This window comes from Rhinoderma darwinii, unplaced genomic scaffold, assembly GCF_050947455.1.
Source record: "Rhinoderma darwinii isolate aRhiDar2 unplaced genomic scaffold, aRhiDar2.hap1 Scaffold_3364, whole genome shotgun sequence".
NCBI classification, from domain to species: Eukaryota; Metazoa; Chordata; class Amphibia; order Anura; family Rhinodermatidae; genus Rhinoderma; species Rhinoderma darwinii.
Genome location: NW_027463417.1, coordinates 109,064 through 125,185, shown reverse-complemented (window position 1 = coordinate 125,185; position 16,122 = coordinate 109,064). Strand labels below are relative to the sequence as shown.

The following is a 16,122-nucleotide window of genomic DNA, read 5'->3' as shown; positions in this document are numbered from 1 at the left end:
ATCTAGTGTACACAGGTAGGTCCATTGTGGCGGGTAGGCGGCTGGCTGCTTTAATGGCTGTTTGCTGTTCCCCTACTCCACTATTTGACTGTGGTGCTGCATCAATCAGTGGCTGGCTCAGGTGCAGCTCTTTAACTTACCTAGGAGGGAGGGCGGAGAGAAGACAAGGAAGGTGAATGAGCTGTTCCAATGTGAAATGCCGGAAACACAGAAACACAGAAGACACACACACACACACACAACAAGAGGTGGCAATGTATTAATTAATTGCATTTAATAAATGAGCTCATTATCACACATGACTGTACAAATGCATTGTCCAACAGGTGTTGAAATAATGGGATTAAAAGGGGAGATCCCTTCAGAAAGACAGAAACAATGGCAAAGAGAAAAAACACTTTTGGAATCTGCTTTTAGTCAACACATAAGGAAAGGGTGCACCGGTCCTGGAAATACTGCAATACCAGGTCAATGCGTGGAGTGGACAGAGCAAGCTCTATTTCCATCTCCCTGTTCTAAAAATCCATTTAATATATGGTCCCCAGATAGGGGACGTATCAGATATTAAACTGATAAGAACAGATACTACACTTGATCTTAGCCAAAAGGCCGAGAAGCGATAACCCGAATGGGCCGGCCGTTGACCGAGCCTGCCTAATACTGCTGTTCACCCCTTGCAGCGATTGATTCAGCCTACTCCTAGGCAATTCCATGGGGCCCTGCAGGCTCACACACATTTACAGCTACTAAGCGGGAGGGAGGTGAATAAAGGCCGGAGAGGAAGCTACACAGGATTTGCTTCTTTTGCTTGCACCACAATGCAGTGCTGAAAGAGGAGGAATCTACATAAAAACGCCTTCTTGGCAACGCCCAAATGCCCTCCTGCCGTGCAAATACTGGCGGCGGCAGCAGTAGCAGTAAGTGCATGCCCACTGCCACCCCTTCTCCTTTCACACCTTGTATCAGCTTTAATCCAGTCAGGTGCTGCCTGCTGAGCAGCACTGACCAACACTGCCTGGGCCCAGGCTTTTATCTCTGAGGCCCCATTATGATGTCAGAAAGCTGGCTCTGGAATCCTGAGGGCTCCACTATGACACGTGCAAAGTTCCGTCTGAACTTTATATAAGACGGTGAGGCTCAGTCAGTCACTCAGTGTTGCCTGAGAGGGCAACACTGCAACAGCCGGCCGCCAGGCTGTCTTTTTTTTGCACAGCTAGTTGCCTCCAGGAGGCCACAAGAGGGAGACAAGGGACTGCAAAATGGAAAATAGGCATCCACCAACTTTACAGACAACTTGTTCTCCTTGCTCCTACAACCTCCATCCTTGCACAGTTTGTTATTCTTCCAGGTAACAAAGTAACAAATCCAAATTGCTGCTCTCTTTGTAGGCAAGCAAGGCTTTGTTGCAACTGCAATTCTTACTTCTTCTTGAAATGTAGGGACGACAGTACATTCCATCACATCCATCTAGTGTACACAGGTAGGTCCATTGTGGCGGGTAGGCGGCTGGCTGCTTTAATGGCTGTTTGCTGTTCCCCTACTCCACTATTTGACTGTGGTGCTGCATCAATCAGTGGCTGGCTCAGGTGCAGCTCTTTAACTTACCTAGGAGGGAGGGCGGAGAGAAGACAAGGAAGGTGAATGAGCTGTTCCAATGTGAAATGCCGGAAACACAGAAACACAGAAGACACACACACACACACACAACAAGAGGTGGCAATGTATTAATTAATTGCATTTAATAAATGAGCTCATTATCACACATGACTGTACAAATGCATTGTCCAACAGGTGTTGAAATAATGGGATTAAAAGGGGAGATCCCTTCAGAAAGACAGAAACAATGGCAAAGAGAAAAAACACTTTTGGAATCTGCTTTTAGTCAACACATAAGGAAAGGGTGCACCGGTCCTGGAAATACTGCAATACCAGGTCAATGCGTGGAGTGGACAGAGCAAGCTCTATTTCCATCTCCCTGTTCTAAAAATCCATTTAATATATGGTCCCCAGATAGGGGACGTATCAGATATTAAACTGATAAGAACAGATTTTTTTTTTTTTTTTTTTTTTTTTTTTTTTAATACAGATGTTATAATAAAAGTACAGAACAATAGCAGGATAAAATTTATACAGGGCATAAAAGACATAAAAGAATAAAACCATTTTTATTTACAATGTTATGGTATTCCACATTTGCAAACACCACATGGATGTTGCTTCTTTTACCCCTAGCTGCTTTTTGTCCCTAAGATAATAAATATACATTTCACTTAGGGCATATTTCACACAATTTTTAACGTCAATAAAATCATGTTTAAAAAGCAGAATGTTCCTAACCTTCCAAATGGCATTCTTAAAACAGTTTAAAATGATCCAACAGACCATTTGCTGTTTAAAACTTGGGCAGTTAAAAAGACCATAAAACACGTATTCAAATTTAAGATCTTTAAGACCGCAGGCCCATTTCAGCAATGGGCCTACCTTCCTCCAAACCTCCTGTGCATATGGGCAGTTCCAAAACAGGTGCATTATCGTCTCGTCGTCACCACACCTGTCTCTCGGGCACTTGGCTCTCGCCACCAGTCCTCGCCTATGCTGGAATTCACGAGTAGGGAGGCACTGGTGAACGATTGCCCAGGCAAGGTCCTTGTGCACATTTGCCATAAATTTCCCGAAAACGTTCCGCCACACCACCTTGGACCTTGCCTGTGAGAAATTTGAAACTGCCAGTGTATCCTCCTGCCGCCTACAGGAGAGTGACACTTTTTTCTGGTCCCCCAATATGTCAGGCTCCAATTCTTGGAGACCTAGGAGCCTGACAGTTTTTTCGAGCACCGCATATTGTTTTGGGGGACACAGAAGCACAGGAGAATTCAAAGGGACACGAAACCATCGTTTAAAAATCATGCCCGTAGCGTACTTTAAAAAGTAGCTAAAAATACCATCAGAATTATACATTTTAAAACAGAAGCAAAAGTATTTAATGTAAAAGAAGTTAAAAAGGTTAGGAACATCTCTCCCGCCATTGTCCTTACATCTGTACATAAAATCACGTTTTAGTTTTTCCATTTTGGAACCCCATAAAAACATAAAACAGATCCTGGTCACTTTTTTAATATATAAAATTGTTGGAGGGAAAACCATAGCTACATAAAGCATTATGGGTAATAAAACAGATTTAATTATTAAAACTTTTCCCTCCATGGTGAGATTTCTCAAATTCCACATTAAAACCTTTTTTTCCATTTTGGCAATTACTGAATCCCAATTGGGTCTCCCATCGTTTTCTTGATTAAAAACAATTCCTAAAATTTTTATCTGATCCTGCTGCATGTTAACTCCTGGTGTCACAGAGGAATCCCATACACCAGTATAAAAACAGTCACACTTATCAACGTTTAATTTAAAACCAGAGGCTTCACAAAAAAAGCCGGTGTTCCTCAATGCCCGTCTCATAGAAGCGGCGTCTGGGCATAGGACGGTGGCGTCATCCATATAGCCTAGGATTTTTACCTGGTTCCCCCTTCCTCCAGGTATGGGCACGCCTCTGATGACTTTATCATCTCTTATTAGGGTGAACAGAGGTTCTATGGCACAAATAAAAAGGAGCGGAGACAACGGGCACCCCTGTTTCACCCCTGATAAAAGAGGAACACCTTTAGTTAAAAATCCGTTGATAGAAATTTGGCTAAAACAGGATCGATATAAAAGCTTAATACGTGTTAAAATAATTTCAGGAACAGCCATCTTTTTAAGAACCATAAAAAGATATTCATGGGAGACCCGGTCAAAAGCCTTCTCGAAATCTAAGGATAAAATAGCAAGGCTTTGACCCCTTTCTTTAAAATACCAAATGATGTCACGTAAAATATTCAGGGACTCAGTAATTGACCTCCCAGGTACCCCACATACCTGGTTTGGATGGATTAATTTATGAATAAAAGGTTTAAAACGGATTGTTATTAGTTTAGCTAAAATTTTACAATCAACGTTTAAAAGAGTAATAGGGCGCCAGTTTTTTAACTGGTCCCTCTCACCTTTTTTAAAAATTAAGGACACAATCCCCCTCCTCCAGGAAGGGGGCAGCTCTTCAGTAATAAAAACTTCCTTATACAATAAAAACATGTCATTCTTTAAAATTTCCCAAAAAGCATGATAAAATTCGATGGGCAGACCATCTTCCCCAGGAGCTTTCCCATTAGAAAAACTTTTAAAAGCAAATAAAAGTTCCTCCAAGGTAATATTACGGGATAAAACTTCCTGGTCTAAAATATCTAGCTTGGCATCAAGGGAATTAAGAACATGTTCTAAAAAGGAAGGATCAATATTTTTCTTGTTAAAAAGAGATTGGTAGAAATTAAAAGCAGAATTTAAAATGCCGACCATAGTGGTTTCTCCTTCAAGGTTTAAAATGACATCTCGTTTATCCATTACCTTTTTGAAGAAGAACCGGGAACACTTCTCGCCATCCTCGAGGTGCTTTACATGTGAATTAAAAATTATTTGTTTCCCTTTCTCTTCTATGGCATGTTTTATTTCAGCTTTAAGATTTAAGATATCATCATCAACATCCATACCAATCTCCTTCAATTTAAAAAGTACATGTAAACGTTTATTAAGAACATAAAACCATTGTTTTTTCTCTTTTGCTTTCTTCTTACCTGCTCGAATAAAAAAAGCTCTGATTTTGGGTTTAATGCCCTCCCACCAGTGTAGCATAGGCTGACTGGGCGCTCTATGGGACTGCCAACACTGGTAGGTCCGCACAAACTCCTCTTTAATGATGGGGTCCTCCAGGAGTGTGGTGTTTAGTCTCCAGGGACCCCTACAAGCTTTTTGCTCTCCCTCTAGCTCCAGGTGCACTGAAAGGAGCTTGTGATCAGATAAAATATTTGTTAAAAGCAAACATTTTTTGGGAATAAAACTATTAGAAGTGAAAATAAAATCAATTCTGGAGCTCACTCTTCCATTGGACCAGGTGGGGCCTGGGTCCGCAGGCAAGAGTTCCCTCCAGCAATCTTTCAATTTAAAATCACCAATAAAATTCTTGAGCAGGTAAGAAGTACGGTCAATTTTTCGATTAAAATCCCCACCCTGGCGGTGTTCTCCATCTCGCACACAGTTAAAATCACCACCCACCAGCAGGGGGGTAGACCCAACACAAAACAATGGTAAAATCTCTAATAGTTCTGCCCTCTCCTGTTTGGTAGGAGGGGCATAAACGTTTAAAACACGAATTAAAGTTCCATTAAAAAGCAAATGTATTAAAATAGCTCTGCCGGGCATGATTTCAGTCACTGTTTGGATGGAGATAAAACGACCTCGGCAGAGCAATCCAACCCCCGCAGAGCGACAGTCATTTCCACCAGACCAGACTGAGGGGCCTAGTTTCCAGTCCATCTTTAAATCTTGATATTCCAAGTCATTAGGGATTCCACATTCTTGAAGCAGGCAAAGGTCAAAGTCCACAGTCTCTAAAAATGAAAATAAAGCAGTCCTGCGGACAGGGCTCTTTAGGGACCTCACATTTAGTGAGGCGACTTTGATAGGAACCAACATAGTCTTAGTTGAGGTCAGGGTCCGAACCAGAAGAGTCGTACTCGGAGATCAGCTGCGAGTCTGGACCCCCTTTTTGAGGGGTCAATAAATCTTGGATGTTGGTAGGGTCAGAGCCAGATACGTGGGCGGCTCCAACCCCCACACTGCTCTCATCCGAACTCCGATAGGCAGCTTTCCTCCGAACTCCGGACTCCTCTTCCTCTCGCTGTCTCTTTGCAGAATGGCTCCTATCCATCTCCTCGAAGTCGCTCTCACCCATCTCTGGCCCCTGGCTGAAGATATCGCTGATGTCCTTCCTGGGCAGCTGCACAGGGGCCTGTGAGGTCCCATCGCTCTTGGCAACCTTTGCCTGCTTACGGGGAGCCTTCATCGCAAGCCCCTCCACAACCGCAGTGGAGGAACTTTGCTCCGACCCCCCCGTTGACCGGAAATGGTCAAAACGAGGCTCCAATCCAGCATATTTTAGGGTTTTCTTAATGGAGCCCTCGTCTGACACAGAGTGTCTCCGCTCCATGCCCACACTCTTGGGACAGGCGTCAGGTCCTACTGCAGAACCTACGGAGCCACGACGCCTGTCGCTAACCACTGCCTCAACAGGGTCCACTGCAGGCGGAGCAGAGGACCTGTTTGCAGAGGTGCCGGTCAACTTATGTCCAGCAGAGTCAGAATTCCTCCTGCTCTGCCTGGACCCGGTGGAATCCCTATGGCCGTCCCTCGAGGCTGACATCGGTGGGCCCCCCGATGGAGCTGTGAAGGACTTTGGCCTGGACCCCTCAGTCGTCAATGCTCGTTTTGGGGCATTACCAGCGGCGTCTGCACATGTTGCAAACTGCCGCTCTGGCCCTGGTCTGGGTGGCCCAGATTTCGCTCTGCGGGGGCAATCTTTAAAAGCATGCCCAGTCATGCCGCACAGATTGCACAACACCTCGGAACTGCATTTTGCCGCTACGTGTCCAACCTGGCCACACCTGTTACACTGCACCACATGGGGCCGGTCACAATGTTCTCTGGTGTGGCCATATCTCAAGCAGTTCCGGCAGGCTATTGGCATCTGGGGGTAAAATAGGAATCCTCGATTCTTCCCAATGGCAAAGTTCTGGGGTGGGTGATGTAAGCCTCCAATGCCATTGGGATCCTGGCGGAACTTCACCCAATATTTTCTTTTGCCATTCCAGAAGCTCTGGGTGTTCAAGATTTTATGTGAGAAGCGGACCTCCCTGCAGTAACGACTGAGGAAGGTTTCAATGTCACACTCTGAGACAAATGGACTGAACATGCACATCACGAGCGGGACTTCTTCCTCCCCGTAGAGGAATAAAAAGTTCAGTCCATTTAGCCGCTCCTCACTCTGGTCCGCATCAGACAATCTTTTGTGCATGTTGTCGCAACATGCCGCGGCCGTAAAGGATACGGTGTACCGACCGCGGCTTTCCTGGTCGTTGAGACACAGGATGTCCGCCCGCTTGAGCCCCAGGAAGTCCAGCAGAATCACCTCCACAATGAAGCGAAGGTTCTTCCGCTGGCGATGGCCTTCTTCCACCTCGATGCGGACGGACTGGCGCAACCGGGTGTCCCCGGATGCAAATCCAAATGTATATGGCATTTTCAGTGCCTGGGGGCTAAGCCTGTCCCTTATAGCAGCAAGGGCTCAGATTCCACAATTAAGTGGAACCCTCCCCCAAGGCCAAGGATTAGGGTACCCCAGACACCTACGAAGCCCGATAAACGCCCTCGGAACGCTCTTAGAAAAACGCCTCAAGGCCGGTTGACCTCTTGGGTAAGGCGCGATCGCAACTCGTTGTCCGGGGGCTAAGCCCACTCCCCAAATAGCAGCAAGGGGGTGAAGTCTCTCTGTGAAAAGAGACGATCCCCCAAGGCCAAGGAGCAGGGTACCCCGGACACCTCCCAACAAAACCAGATGCAGAAATACTACACCTGATCTTGCCAAAAGGCCGAGAAGCGATAACCCGAATGGGCCGGCCGTTGACCGAGCCTGCCTAATACTGCTGTTCACCCCTTGCAGCGATTGATTCAGCCTACTCCTAGGCAATTCCATGGGGCCCTGCAGGCTCACACACATTTACAGCTACTAAGCGGGAGGGAGGTGAATAAAGGCCGGAGAGGAAGCTACACAGGATTTGCTTCTTTTGCTTGCACCACAATGCAGTGCTGAAAGAGGAGGAATCTACATAAAAACGCCTTCTTGGCAACGCCCAAATGCCCTCCTGCCGTGCAAATACTGGCGGCGGCAGCAGTAGCAGTAAGTGCATGCCCACTGCCACCCCTTCTCCTTTCACACCTTGTATCAGCTTTAATCCAGTCAGGTGCTGCCTGCTGAGCAGCACTGACCAACACTGCCTGGGCCCAGGCTTTTATCTCTGAGGCCCCATTATGATGTCAGAAAGCTGGCTCTGGAATCCTGAGGGCTCCACTATGACACGTGCAAAGTTCCGTCTGAACTTTATATAAGACGGTGAGGCTCAGTCAGTCACTCAGTGTTGCCTGAGAGGGCAACACTGCAACAGCCGGCCGCCAGGCTGTCTTTTTTTTGCACAGCTAGTTGCCTCCAGGAGGCCACAAGAGGGAGACAAGGGACTGCAAAATGGAAAATAGGCATCCACCAACTTTACAGACAACTTGTTCTCCTTGCTCCTACAACCTCCATCCTTGCACAGTTTGTTATTCTTCCAGGTAACAAAGTAACAAATCCAAATTGCTGCTCTCTTTGTAGGCAAGCAAGGCTTTGTTGCAACTGCAATTCTTACTTCTTCTTGAAATGTAGGGACGACAGTACATTCCATCACATCCATCTAGTGTACACAGGTAGGTCCATTGTGGCGGGTAGGCGGCTGGCTGCTTTAATGGCTGTTTGCTGTTCCCCTACTCCACTATTTGACTGTGGTGCTGCATCAATCAGTGGCTGGCTCAGGTGCAGCTCTTTAACTTACCTAGGAGGGAGGGCGGAGAGAAGACAAGGAAGGTGAATGAGCTGTTCCAATGTGAAATGCCGGAAACACAGAAACACAGAAGACACACACACACACACACAACAAGAGGTGGCAATGTATTAATTAATTGCATTTAATAAATGAGCTCATTATCACACATGACTGTACAAATGCATTGTCCAACAGGTGTTGAAATAATGGGATTAAAAGGGGAGATCCCTTCAGAAAGACAGAAACAATGGCAAAGAGAAAAAACACTTTTGGAATCTGCTTTTAGTCAACACATAAGGAAAGGGTGCACCGGTCCTGGAAATACTGCAATACCAGGTCAATGCGTGGAGTGGACAGAGCAAGCTCTATTTCCATCTCCCTGTTCTAAAAATCCATTTAATATATGGTCCCCAGATAGGGGACGTATCAGATATTAAACTGATAAGAACAGATACTACACTTGATCTTAGCCAAAAGGCCGAGAAGCGATAACCCGAATGGGCCGGCCGTTGACCGAGCCTGCCTAATACTGCTGTTCACCCCTTGCAGCGATTGATTCAGCCTACTCCTAGGCAATTCCATGGGGCCCTGCAGGCTCACACACATTTACAGCTACTAAGCGGGAGGGAGGTGAATAAAGGCCGGAGAGGAAGCTACACAGGATTTGCTTCTTTTGCTTGCACCACAATGCAGTGCTGAAAGAGGAGGAATCTACATAAAAACGCCTTCTTGGCAACGCCCAAATGCCCTCCTGCCGTGCAAATACTGGCGGCGGCAGCAGTAGCAGTAAGTGCATGCCCACTGCCACCCCTTCTCCTTTCACACCTTGTATCAGCTTTAATCCAGTCAGGTGCTGCCTGCTGAGCAGCACTGACCAACACTGCCTGGGCCCAGGCTTTTATCTCTGAGGCCCCATTATGATGTCAGAAAGCTGGCTCTGGAATCCTGAGGGCTCCACTATGACACGTGCAAAGTTCCGTCTGAACTTTATATAAGACGGTGAGGCTCAGTCAGTCACTCAGTGTTGCCTGAGAGGGCAACACTGCAACAGCCGGCCGCCAGGCTGTCTTTTTTTTGCACAGCTAGTTGCCTCCAGGAGGCCACAAGAGGGAGACAAGGGACTGCAAAATGGAAAATAGGCATCCACCAACTTTACAGACAACTTGTTCTCCTTGCTCCTACAACCTCCATCCTTGCACAGTTTGTTATTCTTCCAGGTAACAAAGTAACAAATCCAAATTGCTGCTCTCTTTGTAGGCAAGCAAGGCTTTGTTGCAACTGCAATTCTTACTTCTTCTTGAAATGTAGGGACGACAGTACATTCCATCACATCCATCTAGTGTACACAGGTAGGTCCATTGTGGCGGGTAGGCGGCTGGCTGCTTTAATGGCTGTTTGCTGTTCCCCTACTCCACTATTTGACTGTGGTGCTGCATCAATCAGTGGCTGGCTCAGGTGCAGCTCTTTAACTTACCTAGGAGGGAGGGCGGAGAGAAGACAAGGAAGGTGAATGAGCTGTTCCAATGTGAAATGCCGGAAACACAGAAACACAGAAGACACACACACACACACACAACAAGAGGTGGCAATGTATTAATTAATTGCATTTAATAAATGAGCTCATTATCACACATGACTGTACAAATGCATTGTCCAACAGGTGTTGAAATAATGGGATTAAAAGGGGAGATCCCTTCAGAAAGACAGAAACAATGGCAAAGAGAAAAAACACTTTTGGAATCTGCTTTTAGTCAACACATAAGGAAAGGGTGCACCGGTCCTGGAAATACTGCAATACCAGGTCAATGCGTGGAGTGGACAGAGCAAGCTCTATTTCCATCTCCCTGTTCTAAAAATCCATTTAATATATGGTCCCCAGATAGGGGACGTATCAGATATTAAACTGATAAGAACAGATACTACACTTGATCTTAGCCAAAAGGCCGAGAAGCGATAACCCGAATGGGCCGGCCGTTGACCGAGCCTGCCTAATACTGCTGTTCACCCCTTGCAGCGATTGATTCAGCCTACTCCTAGGCAATTCCATGGGGCCCTGCAGGCTCACACACATTTACAGCTACTAAGCGGGAGGGAGGTGAATAAAGGCCGGAGAGGAAGCTACACAGGATTTGCTTCTTTTGCTTGCACCACAATGCAGTGCTGAAAGAGGAGGAATCTACATAAAAACGCCTTCTTGGCAACGCCCAAATGCCCTCCTGCCGTGCAAATACTGGCGGCGGCAGCAGTAGCAGTAAGTGCATGCCCACTGCCACCCCTTCTCCTTTCACACCTTGTATCAGCTTTAATCCAGTCAGGTGCTGCCTGCTGAGCAGCACTGACCAACACTGCCTGGGCCCAGGCTTTTATCTCTGAGGCCCCATTATGATGTCAGAAAGCTGGCTCTGGAATCCTGAGGGCTCCACTATGACACGTGCAAAGTTCCGTCTGAACTTTATATAAGACGGTGAGGCTCAGTCAGTCACTCAGTGTTGCCTGAGAGGGCAACACTGCAACAGCCGGCCGCCAGGCTGTCTTTTTTTTGCACAGCTAGTTGCCTCCAGGAGGCCACAAGAGGGAGACAAGGGACTGCAAAATGGAAAATAGGCATCCACCAACTTTACAGACAACTTGTTCTCCTTGCTCCTACAACCTCCATCCTTGCACAGTTTGTTATTCTTCCAGGTAACAAAGTAACAAATCCAAATTGCTGCTCTCTTTGTAGGCAAGCAAGGCTTTGTTGCAACTGCAATTCTTACTTCTTCTTGAAATGTAGGGACGACAGTACATTCCATCACATCCATCTAGTGTACACAGGTAGGTCCATTGTGGCGGGTAGGCGGCTGGCTGCTTTAATGGCTGTTTGCTGTTCCCCTACTCCACTATTTGACTGTGGTGCTGCATCAATCAGTGGCTGGCTCAGGTGCAGCTCTTTAACTTACCTAGGAGGGAGGGCGGAGAGAAGACAAGGAAGGTGAATGAGCTGTTCCAATGTGAAATGCCGGAAACACAGAAACACAGAAGACACACACACACACACACAACAAGAGGTGGCAATGTATTAATTAATTGCATTTAATAAATGAGCTCATTATCACACATGACTGTACAAATGCATTGTCCAACAGGTGTTGAAATAATGGGATTAAAAGGGGAGATCCCTTCAGAAAGACAGAAACAATGGCAAAGAGAAAAAACACTTTTGGAATCTGCTTTTAGTCAACACATAAGGAAAGGGTGCACCGGTCCTGGAAATACTGCAATACCAGGTCAATGCGTGGAGTGGACAGAGCAAGCTCTATTTCCATCTCCCTGTTCTAAAAATCCATTTAATATATGGTCCCCAGATAGGGGACGTATCAGATATTAAACTGATAAGAACAGATACTACACTTGATCTTAGCCAAAAGGCCGAGAAGCGATAACCCGAATGGGCCGGCCGTTGACCGAGCCTGCCTAATACTGCTGTTCACCCCTTGCAGCGATTGATTCAGCCTACTCCTAGGCAATTCCATGGGGCCCTGCAGGCTCACACACATTTACAGCTACTAAGCGGGAGGGAGGTGAATAAAGGCCGGAGAGGAAGCTACACAGGATTTGCTTCTTTTGCTTGCACCACAATGCAGTGCTGAAAGAGGAGGAATCTACATAAAAACGCCTTCTTGGCAACGCCCAAATGCCCTCCTGCCGTGCAAATACTGGCGGCGGCAGCAGTAGCAGTAAGTGCATGCCCACTGCCACCCCTTCTCCTTTCACACCTTGTATCAGCTTTAATCCAGTCAGGTGCTGCCTGCTGAGCAGCACTGACCAACACTGCCTGGGCCCAGGCTTTTATCTCTGAGGCCCCATTATGATGTCAGAAAGCTGGCTCTGGAATCCTGAGGGCTCCACTATGACACGTGCAAAGTTCCGTCTGAACTTTATATAAGACGGTGAGGCTCAGTCAGTCACTCAGTGTTGCCTGAGAGGGCAACACTGCAACAGCCGGCCGCCAGGCTGTCTTTTTTTTGCACAGCTAGTTGCCTCCAGGAGGCCACAAGAGGGAGACAAGGGACTGCAAAATGGAAAATAGGCATCCACCAACTTTACAGACAACTTGTTCTCCTTGCTCCTACAACCTCCATCCTTGCACAGTTTGTTATTCTTCCAGGTAACAAAGTAACAAATCCAAATTGCTGCTCTCTTTGTAGGCAAGCAAGGCTTTGTTGCAACTGCAATTCTTACTTCTTCTTGAAATGTAGGGACGACAGTACATTCCATCACATCCATCTAGTGTACACAGGTAGGTCCATTGTGGCGGGTAGGCGGCTGGCTGCTTTAATGGCTGTTTGCTGTTCCCCTACTCCACTATTTGACTGTGGTGCTGCATCAATCAGTGGCTGGCTCAGGTGCAGCTCTTTAACTTACCTAGGAGGGAGGGCGGAGAGAAGACAAGGAAGGTGAATGAGCTGTTCCAATGTGAAATGCCGGAAACACAGAAACACAGAAGACACACACACACACACACAACAAGAGGTGGCAATGTATTAATTAATTGCATTTAATAAATGAGCTCATTATCACACATGACTGTACAAATGCATTGTCCAACAGGTGTTGAAATAATGGGATTAAAAGGGGAGATCCCTTCAGAAAGACAGAAACAATGGCAAAGAGAAAAAACACTTTTGGAATCTGCTTTTAGTCAACACATAAGGAAAGGGTGCACCGGTCCTGGAAATACTGCAATACCAGGTCAATGCGTGGAGTGGACAGAGCAAGCTCTATTTCCATCTCCCTGTTCTAAAAATCCATTTAATATATGGTCCCCAGATAGGGGACGTATCAGATATTAAACTGATAAGAACAGATACTACACTTGATCTTAGCCAAAAGGCCGAGAAGCGATAACCCGAATGGGCCGGCCGTTGACCGAGCCTGCCTAATACTGCTGTTCACCCCTTGCAGCGATTGATTCAGCCTACTCCTAGGCAATTCCATGGGGCCCTGCAGGCTCACACACATTTACAGCTACTAAGCGGGAGGGAGGTGAATAAAGGCCGGAGAGGAAGCTACACAGGATTTGCTTCTTTTGCTTGCACCACAATGCAGTGCTGAAAGAGGAGGAATCTACATAAAAACGCCTTCTTGGCAACGCCCAAATGCCCTCCTGCCGTGCAAATACTGGCGGCGGCAGCAGTAGCAGTAAGTGCATGCCCACTGCCACCCCTTCTCCTTTCACACCTTGTATCAGCTTTAATCCAGTCAGGTGCTGCCTGCTGAGCAGCACTGACCAACACTGCCTGGGCCCAGGCTTTTATCTCTGAGGCCCCATTATGATGTCAGAAAGCTGGCTCTGGAATCCTGAGGGCTCCACTATGACACGTGCAAAGTTCCGTCTGAACTTTATATAAGACGGTGAGGCTCAGTCAGTCACTCAGTGTTGCCTGAGAGGGCAACACTGCAACAGCCGGCCGCCAGGCTGTCTTTTTTTTGCACAGCTAGTTGCCTCCAGGAGGCCACAAGAGGGAGACAAGGGACTGCAAAATGGAAAATAGGCATCCACCAACTTTACAGACAACTTGTTCTCCTTGCTCCTACAACCTCCATCCTTGCACAGTTTGTTATTCTTCCAGGTAACAAAGTAACAAATCCAAATTGCTGCTCTCTTTGTAGGCAAGCAAGGCTTTGTTGCAACTGCAATTCTTACTTCTTCTTGAAATGTAGGGACGACAGTACATTCCATCACATCCATCTAGTGTACACAGGTAGGTCCATTGTGGCGGGTAGGCGGCTGGCTGCTTTAATGGCTGTTTGCTGTTCCCCTACTCCACTATTTGACTGTGGTGCTGCATCAATCAGTGGCTGGCTCAGGTGCAGCTCTTTAACTTACCTAGGAGGGAGGGCGGAGAGAAGACAAGGAAGGTGAATGAGCTGTTCCAATGTGAAATGCCGGAAACACAGAAACACAGAAGACACACACACACACACACAACAAGAGGTGGCAATGTATTAATTAATTGCATTTAATAAATGAGCTCATTATCACACATGACTGTACAAATGCATTGTCCAACAGGTGTTGAAATAATGGGATTAAAAGGGGAGATCCCTTCAGAAAGACAGAAACAATGGCAAAGAGAAAAAACACTTTTGGAATCTGCTTTTAGTCAACACATAAGGAAAGGGTGCACCGGTCCTGGAAATACTGCAATACCAGGTCAATGCGTGGAGTGGACAGAGCAAGCTCTATTTCCATCTCCCTGTTCTAAAAATCCATTTAATATATGGTCCCCAGATAGGGGACGTATCAGATATTAAACTGATAAGAACAGATACTACACTTGATCTTAGCCAAAAGGCCGAGAAGCGATAACCCGAATGGGCCGGCCGTTGACCGAGCCTGCCTAATACTGCTGTTCACCCCTTGCAGCGATTGATTCAGCCTACTCCTAGGCAATTCCATGGGGCCCTGCAGGCTCACACACATTTACAGCTACTAAGCGGGAGGGAGGTGAATAAAGGCCGGAGAGGAAGCTACACAGGATTTGCTTCTTTTGCTTGCACCACAATGCAGTGCTGAAAGAGGAGGAATCTACATAAAAACGCCTTCTTGGCAACGCCCAAATGCCCTCCTGCCGTGCAAATACTGGCGGCGGCAGCAGTAGCAGTAAGTGCATGCCCACTGCCACCCCTTCTCCTTTCACACCTTGTATCAGCTTTAATCCAGTCAGGTGCTGCCTGCTGAGCAGCACTGACCAACACTGCCTGGGCCCAGGCTTTTATCTCTGAGGCCCCATTATGATGTCAGAAAGCTGGCTCTGGAATCCTGAGGGCTCCACTATGACACGTGCAAAGTTCCGTCTGAACTTTATATAAGACGGTGAGGCTCAGTCAGTCACTCAGTGTTGCCTGAGAGGGCAACACTGCAACAGCCGGCCGCCAGGCTGTCTTTTTTTTGCACAGCTAGTTGCCTCCAGGAGGCCACAAGAGGGAGACAAGGGACTGCAAAATGGAAAATAGGCATCCACCAACTTTACAGACAACTTGTTCTCCTTGCTCCTACAACCTCCATCCTTGCACAGTTTGTTATTCTTCCAGGTAACAAAGTAACAAATCCAAATTGCTGCTCTCTTTGTAGGCAAGCAAGGCTTTGTTGCAACTGCAATTCTTACTTCTTCTTGAAATGTAGGGACGACAGTACATTCCATCACATCCATCTAGTGTACACAGGTAGGTCCATTGTGGCGGGTAGGCGGCTGGCTGCTTTAATGGCTGTTTGCTGTTCCCCTACTCCACTATTTGACTGTGGTGCTGCATCAATCAGTGGCTGGCTCAGGTGCAGCTCTTTAACTTACCTAGGAGGGAGGGCGGAGAGAAGACAAGGAAGGTGAATGAGCTGTTCCAATGTGAAATGCCGGAAACACAGAAACACAGAAGACACACACACACACACACAACAAGAGGTGGCAATGTATTAATTAATTGCATTTAATAAATGAGCTCATTATCACACATGACTGTACAAATGCATTGTCCAACAGGTGTTGAAATAATGGGATTAAAAGGGGAGATCCCTTCAGAAAGACAGAAACAATGGCAAAGAGAAAAAACACTTTTGGAATCTGCTTTTAGTCAACACATAAGG

The 16,122-nt window shown here is 46.7% G+C and overlaps 7 non-coding genes across 7 annotated transcripts; all 7 read right to left on the bottom strand.

Annotated features, from left to right (window-relative positions):
* Positions 1 to 430: 430 nt before the first annotated feature.
* On the bottom strand, positions 431 to 621 carry LOC142704716 (U2 spliceosomal RNA). Its single transcript, XR_012868127.1, has one exon. It is a non-coding gene; the product is annotated as a U2 spliceosomal RNA (small nuclear RNA).
* A 1,274-nt stretch (positions 622 to 1,895) lies between these two features.
* LOC142704703 (U2 spliceosomal RNA) lies at positions 1,896 to 2,093 on the bottom strand. The gene has a single exon (XR_012868121.1). It is a non-coding gene; the product is annotated as a U2 spliceosomal RNA (small nuclear RNA).
* Positions 2,094 to 8,797: 6,704 nt separating this feature from the next.
* Positions 8,798 to 8,988, bottom strand: LOC142704715 (U2 spliceosomal RNA). The gene has a single exon (XR_012868126.1). It is a non-coding gene; the product is annotated as a U2 spliceosomal RNA (small nuclear RNA).
* Positions 8,989 to 10,262: 1,274 nt separating this feature from the next.
* Positions 10,263 to 10,453, bottom strand: LOC142704714 (U2 spliceosomal RNA). Its single transcript, XR_012868125.1, has one exon. It is a non-coding gene; the product is annotated as a U2 spliceosomal RNA (small nuclear RNA).
* Positions 10,454 to 11,727: 1,274 nt separating this feature from the next.
* Positions 11,728 to 11,918, bottom strand: LOC142704713 (U2 spliceosomal RNA). The gene has a single exon (XR_012868124.1). It is a non-coding gene; the product is annotated as a U2 spliceosomal RNA (small nuclear RNA).
* Positions 11,919 to 13,192: 1,274 nt separating this feature from the next.
* Positions 13,193 to 13,383, bottom strand: LOC142704701 (U2 spliceosomal RNA). Its single transcript, XR_012868120.1, has one exon. It is a non-coding gene; the product is annotated as a U2 spliceosomal RNA (small nuclear RNA).
* A 1,274-nt stretch (positions 13,384 to 14,657) lies between these two features.
* On the bottom strand, positions 14,658 to 14,848 carry LOC142704689 (U2 spliceosomal RNA). The gene has a single exon (XR_012868112.1). It is a non-coding gene; the product is annotated as a U2 spliceosomal RNA (small nuclear RNA).
* Between the last annotated feature and the right edge of the window lie 1,274 nt (positions 14,849 to 16,122).